This window comes from Engystomops pustulosus, chromosome 5 (assembly GCF_040894005.1).
Source record: "Engystomops pustulosus chromosome 5, aEngPut4.maternal, whole genome shotgun sequence".
In the NCBI taxonomy this organism is placed as follows: domain Eukaryota; kingdom Metazoa; phylum Chordata; class Amphibia; order Anura; family Leptodactylidae; genus Engystomops; species Engystomops pustulosus.
Genome location: NC_092415.1, coordinates 38,316,952 through 38,323,872, shown reverse-complemented (window position 1 = coordinate 38,323,872; position 6,921 = coordinate 38,316,952).

Sequence of the window (6,921 nt, the reverse complement as noted above, 5' to 3'; positions counted from 1 at the left end):
ACAAAACAACAGATATAGACAGGTCTTCAGTAGAGATGAGCGAGCACTAAAATGCTCGGGTACTCGTTATTCGAGACGAACTTTTCCCGATGCTCGAGTGCTCGTCTCGAATAATGAGCCCCATTGAAGTCAATGGGAGACTCGAGCATTTTTCAAGGGGACCAAGGCTCTGCACAGGGAAGCTTGGCCAAACACCTGGGAACCTCAGAAAAGGATGGAAACACCACGAAAATGGACAGGAAACAGCAGGGGCAGCATGCATGGATGCCTCTGAGGCTGCTTAATCGCACCATTATGCCAAAATTATGGGCAACAGCATGGCCATGACAGAGTGACCGAATGAGGCTAGATAGCATCTAAAACATGCAATAATTGACCCTGACACTATAGGGGACGGCATGCAGAGGCAGCGGCAGCAGTGGCAGGCTAGAGAGTCTCATGGCGACATACCCTAAATGGACTCAGGTTTCACCAAAGGAGGTGAAATGATTTCCTATGTGAACAAAAGGTTGACGGTATATTTAGTCGATAACACAGCATGGTGGCGACATAGTGACCAAGTTCCATAACATATCTGGTGAAACACCCGAAAAATGAGCCTGACACAGCTCTTTTGATAAGGGGACGACATGTGGAGGTAGCCATGGAGACGACTTCCATGATTAAGAGTGACAGTATGGGGCATTCATATTGCGCTGCTATGATTGCAACTTCAGGTCTCCAGCATGGCGGCGACAGATGGGCCGAGTTCCACTATGTATCTGGTGAAACACCTGAAAATTCTGCCTGACACAGCTCGTTTGATAAGGGGATGATGTGCTGCATATCCTCTCGTGCTTCAGCGTCTGGTGTATAGAGAGTTGAAATGAGACATTGGTGGACGCTGTGTAGGATCGTGGAGGCAAAATGGACAGGAAACAGCAGGGGCAGCATGCATGGATGCCTCTGAGGCTGCTTAATCTTGGGATGGAGCTGGCGGTCCACTGCCAGGCGAGCTTTCGCCTGTCCAAGCCCCTGTCTCTCGGCTCCTCCCCACCCAAAATGGGCCTGGGGGCCAGAAGCGTTTACTTTGAAAAAATTATAATTTTCAAATCAGGCCGGGTCGTTTGAATATTTCACCTAGGAATAATGGAATAGCATAGTGGTTCTATTTTTAATTGTTTTTACGGAAATGGTTCCATGATTAAGAGCGACAGTATGGGGCATCCATATTGCGCTGCTATGATTGCAACTTCAGGTCTCCAGCATGGCGGCGACAGATGGGCCGCGTTCCACTATGTATCTGGTGAAACACCTGAAAATTCTGCCTGACACAGCTCGTTTGATAAGGGGACGATGTATGGAGGCAGTGAACTAGTAGTAGATTAAAGGTGCTGCAGTTAAAACTATGTTAGTTGGATCTTGAGATGGAGCTGGCGCTCCGCTGCCAGGCGAGCTTTCGCCAATCCAAGCCCCTGTCTCTAGGCTACTCCCCAAATAGCACTTCTAAGAACCTTTTGTATAAGATCAAGTGTAGTAGCGTTCTTATAAGTTTGGGATATGGCGGGTGAGGGGAATGTAAACAGATGCGCAAGAAGCGCTGAAATAATATCGGTAAATGATAAAAGTTTGCCAGTATATTTTGTGGATTACACAGCAGGGTGGCGACAAAGTTAACAAGTTTGATGTGGAAGCCATGAAAACAACCCAAAATTCTGCCCGACACAGCTCGTTTGATAAGGGGATGATGTATGGAGGCAGTGAACTACCGTAGTAGTAGATTAAAGGTGCTGCAGTTAAAACTATGTTAGTTGGATCTTGAGATGCAGCTGGCGCTCCGCTGGCAGGCGAGCTTTCGCCAATCCAAGCCCCTGTCTCTAGGCTACTCCCCAAACAGCACTTCTAAGAACCTTTTGTATAAGATCAAGTGTAGTAGCGTTCTTATAAGTTTGGGATATGGCGAGTGAGGGGAATGTAAACAGATGCGCAAGAAGCGCTGAAATAATATCGGTAAATGATAAAAGTTTGCCAGTATATTTTGTGGATTACACAGCAGGGTGGCGACAAAGTTAACAAGTTTGATGTGGAAGCCATGAAAACAACCCAAAATTCTGCCTGACACAGTTCGTTTGATAAGGAGACAATGTATGGAGGCAGCTATATGGACGACTTTTGGAGGCAGCTATGGCGATGACGTGTGGAGGTAGCAATGGAGACAACGTGTGGAGCCAGCTAAAAAGACGACATGTGGAGGCTGCTATGGAGACAATTTAATTTGGATAGTGCCTGTATGTCGCAGTCCAAAAAAGTTTTCAAACCAGAGGAGCAGGTAGGTGGTCCTCCAGAAAAATTAAATAAATTGAGTGCCTGTATGTGGCAGTCCAAAAAAGTTTTCAAACCAGAGGAGCAGGTAGGTGGTCCTCCAGAAAAATTTAATAGATTGAGTGCCTGTATGTGGCACTCCCAAAAATTGCTTAAAACAGAGGAACGGGTAGGTGGCCCTCCAGAAAAATTAAATACATAGAGTTCTATAGCTAGAGCCAGTTGGCCCTGGCAAAAAATAGCCAGTTTCCTATGCTTTAGTGTACAAAGAGGAGGAAAAGGAGGACAATGAGGAGGAGGAGTGCATACATTATTCAGGTTGAGCTTCTTTCACCTGGTGGAGAATGAAAATCCGGAGAAATCCAGGCTTTATTCATCTTGCTAAGCGTCAGCCTGTCAGCGCTGTCAGTCGACAGGCGTGTACGCTTATCGGTGATGATTCCACCAGCTGCACTGAAAACCCGCTCGGACAACACGCTAGCGGCAGGGCAGGCAAGAACCTCCAAGGCGTACAGCGCCAGTTCGTGCCACATGTCCAGCTTTGAAACCCAGTAGTTGTAGGGAGCTGTGTGATCATTTAGGACGATGGTATGGTCAGCTACGTACTCCCTCACCATCTTTCTGTAAAGATCAGCCCTACTCTGCCGAGACTGGGGACAGGTGACAGTGTCTTGCTGGGGTGACATAAAACTGGCAAAGGCCTTGTAAAGCGTACCCCTGCCAGTACTGGAATAGCTGCCTGCTCGCCTACTCTCCCTCGCTACTTGTCCCGCAGAAGTACGCCCTCTGCCGCTAGCGCTGTCAGAAGGGAAATACTGTTTCAGCTTGTGCACCAGGGCCTGCTGGTATTCATGCATTCTCACACTCCTTTCCTCTCCAGGGATGAGAGTGGAAAGATTTTGCTTGTACCGTGGGTCCAGGAGAGTGAATACCCAGTAATCGGTGCTGGAATAAATTCTTTAAAACGCGAGGGTCACGGGATAGGCAGCCTAGCATGAAATCTGCCATATGTGCCAGAGTCCCAACGCGCAAGAATTCACTCCCCTCACTGGCCTGACTGCCCATTTCCTCCTCCAACTCCTCTTCTTCTGCCCATACACGCTGAACAGTGAAGGACTGAACAATGGTCCCCTCTTCTGTCTCGCCAACATTCTCCTCCTCTTCCTCCTCATCCTCCTCCACCTCCTCCGATATGCGCTGAGAAACAGACCTAAGGGTGCTTTGGCTATCAACAAGGGAATCTTCTCCCCCCGTCTCTTGTGACGAGCGCAAAGCTTCCGACTTCATGCTGACCAGAGAGTTTTTCAACAGGCCAAGCAGCGGGATGGTGAGGCTGATGATGGCGGCATCGCCACTGACCATCTGTGTTGACTCCTCAAAGTTACTCAGCACCTGACAGATATCAGACATCCACGTCCACTCCTCATTGTAGACTTGAGGAAGCTGACTGACCTGACTACCAGTTCTGGTGGAAATTGACATCTGGCAGTCTACAATCGCTCTGCGCTGCTGGTAAACTCTGGATAACATGGTTAGTGTTGAATTCCACCTCGTGGGCACGTCGCACAACAGTCGGTGAGCGGGCAGTTGGAGGCGGCGCTGCGCTGCCCTGAGAGTGGCAGCATCTGTGCTGGACTTCCTGAAATGCGCACAGATGTGGCGCACCTTCGTGAGCAAATCAGACAGATTGGGGTATGTCTTGAGGAAACGCTGAACTATGAGATTTAACACATGGGCCAGGCATGGCACGTGTGTCAGTCTGCCGAGTTGCAGAGCCGCCACCAGGTTACGGCCGTTGTCACACACAACCATGCCTGGCTTCAGGTTCAGCGGTGCCAGCCACAGATCAGTCTGCGCCGTGATGCCCTGTAATAGCTCTTGGGCGGTGTGCCTTTTATCGCCTAGGCTCAGCAGTTTGAGCACCGCCTGCTGTCGCTTAGCGATGGCACTGCTGCTGTGCCTAGAGCTACCGACTGATGGCGCCATGCCCACGGATGGTAATTCGGAGGAGGAGGAGGTGGAGGAGGGGTGGGAGGAGGAGGAGGCATAGTAGGCCTTTGAGACCTGGACCGAGGTAGGCCACGCAATCCTCGGCGTCGGCAGTATATGAGCAGCCCCAGGGTCAGACTCGGTCCCAGCCTCCACCAAGTTAACCCAATGTGCCGGCAGCACTCGTCCACGTGTCCGTGGTCAGGTGGACCTTGTCAGAAACGGCGTTGGTCAGGGCACGGATGATGTTCTCTGACACGTGCTTGTGTAGGGCTGGGACGGCACATCGGGAAAAGTAGTGGCGGCTGGGGACCGAATACCGAGGGGCGGCCGCCGCCATGAGGTTTCGAAAGGCCTCGGTCTCTACCAGCCTATAGGGCAGCATCTCCAGGCTAAGCAACTTGGAGATGTGGACGTTGAGAGCTTGGGCGTGTGGGTGGGTTGCGCTATACTTCCTTTTGCGCTCCAGCGTCTGGGGTATGGAGAGCTGAACACTGGTGGATGCTGTGGAGGATCGTGGAGGCGAAGATGGGGTTTTTGCACGGGAGGTGTTTGGGCCGTGGTCCTGGGCAGGGGGCTGACTAGCAGATGACACAGGGGAAGGAGCAGTGGTGTGCCCGGCCGGAGGTGAACGGGCTTGGTGCCATTGAGTGGGGTGTTTAGCATTCATATGCCTGCGCATACTGGTGGTAGTTAAGCTAGTAGTGGTGGAACCCCTGCTGATCCTGGTTTGGCAAAGGTTGCACACCACAGTCCGTCGGTCATCCGGTGTTTCTTTAAAGAACCTCCAGACTTATGAAAATCTAGCCCTCGCCAGAGCTTGACTACGGGCAACATTTGGCGCTGATGCACCAGCTCTGGCCCTGCCTCTCCATCTGGCCCCACCACTGCCTCTTCCAACCTGTTCTGCTATAGGACTCGCCTCCGTCTCAGAAGCACTGTGTTCACCCAGCCTATCAACCCAGCTTGGGTCTGTCACCTCATCATCCTCCGATCCCTCAGTCTGCTCCCCCCTCGGACTTCCTGCCCTGACAACAACTTCACCACTGTCTGACAACCGTGTCTCCTCATCGTCCGACACCTCTTTACACACTTCTTCCACTACGTCAATAATGTCATCATCACCCACAGACTGCGACTGGTGGAAAACCTGGGCATCGGAAAATTGCTCAGCAGCAACCGGACAAGTGGTTTGTGACTGTGGGAAGGGTCCAGAAAACAGTTCCTCAGAGTATGCCGGTTCAAATGCCAAATTTTGCTGGAAGGGGGCAGACTCGGGGGAAGGAGGCTGAGGTGGAGGAGCTGGAGGAGTGCTGATTTCGGTGACATGGGTGGACTGCGTGGAAGACTGACTGGTGGACAAATGGCTAGAAGTATTGTCCACAATCCACGACATCACCTCTTCGCACTGTTCTGGCCTCAACAGTGCTCTACCACGAGTCCCAGTAACTTGAGACATGATGAACCTAGGGAGTATAGCTCTGCGGCTCACCCCGCCCAGGACCACGGCCTCTGACCCCTGCAGTAGTTGGACGCCCACGTCCACGCCCTGGTCCTCTACCCCTAGCCCTCGGGTTAAACATTTTCCAAATTAAAGTGTAAACTTTTAATTTTTTTTTTTGTGTTTATTTTATTTTTTTTATTATTTTTTTTTTTAACAAAACGATGCTATCCTATTACTATGGCTAGATTCTAACCTACACTGACAGGCCTAAGTAAGCCGTTGGGGTTCTCCTATGGCTATTTTGTAGCCTACACTGAAAGCACACTGCTTTGCAAGATGAGTTTGAGCTATAAAATGAAATAAAGGTAAAAAAAAAAATAAATCAGCAGACTCTGCCTAATTCTAATCAAACCCCTAATAAATTGTCCCACTTCGGTGTTTGAGGTGGATATGCGTGTCACTAAGAGCTAAACACAACGGTCGCAGGTCTCCCAGCAAATTCCTCACAATATGGTACTAGCTGCACTACTAATGCCAGCAAGCCCAGCCACAAGCAAACAAAAAAAAGGAAAATATAACGCTATTGTAGGCCTAAGTAAGCCGTTGGGGTTCTCCTATGGCTATTTTGTAGCCGACACTGAAAGCACACTGCTTTGCAAGATGAGTTTGAGCTATAAAATGAAATAAAGGTAAAAAAAAAAAAAAATCTGCAGACTCTGCCTAATTCTAATCAAACCCCTAATAAATTGTCCCACTTTGGTGTTTGAGGTGGATATGTGTGTCACTAAGAGCTAAACACAGTAGCTAAACGGTAGCAAGTCCCCCTGCAAATTCCTCACAATATGGTACTAGCTGCACTACTAGTGCCAGCAAGCCCAGCCACAAGCAAATAAAAAAAAAAATGTATAACGTTATTGTAGCCCTAAGAAGGGCTGTTGGGTTTTTGTAGAATCACTCCTGCCTGACACTATTCTAATAGAACAGCCTAACGCTTTCCCTGACCAGCAGCAGCTCTCTCCCTAGCGGCATCCAGACACAGAATGATCCGAGCAGCGCGGGCAGGGGCTAGTCTATCCCAGGGTCACCTGATCTGGCCAGCCAACCACTGCTATCGACGTGTAAGGGTACCACGTCATGCTGGGTGGAGTGCAGAGTCTCCTGGCTTGTGATTGGCTCTGTTTCTGGCC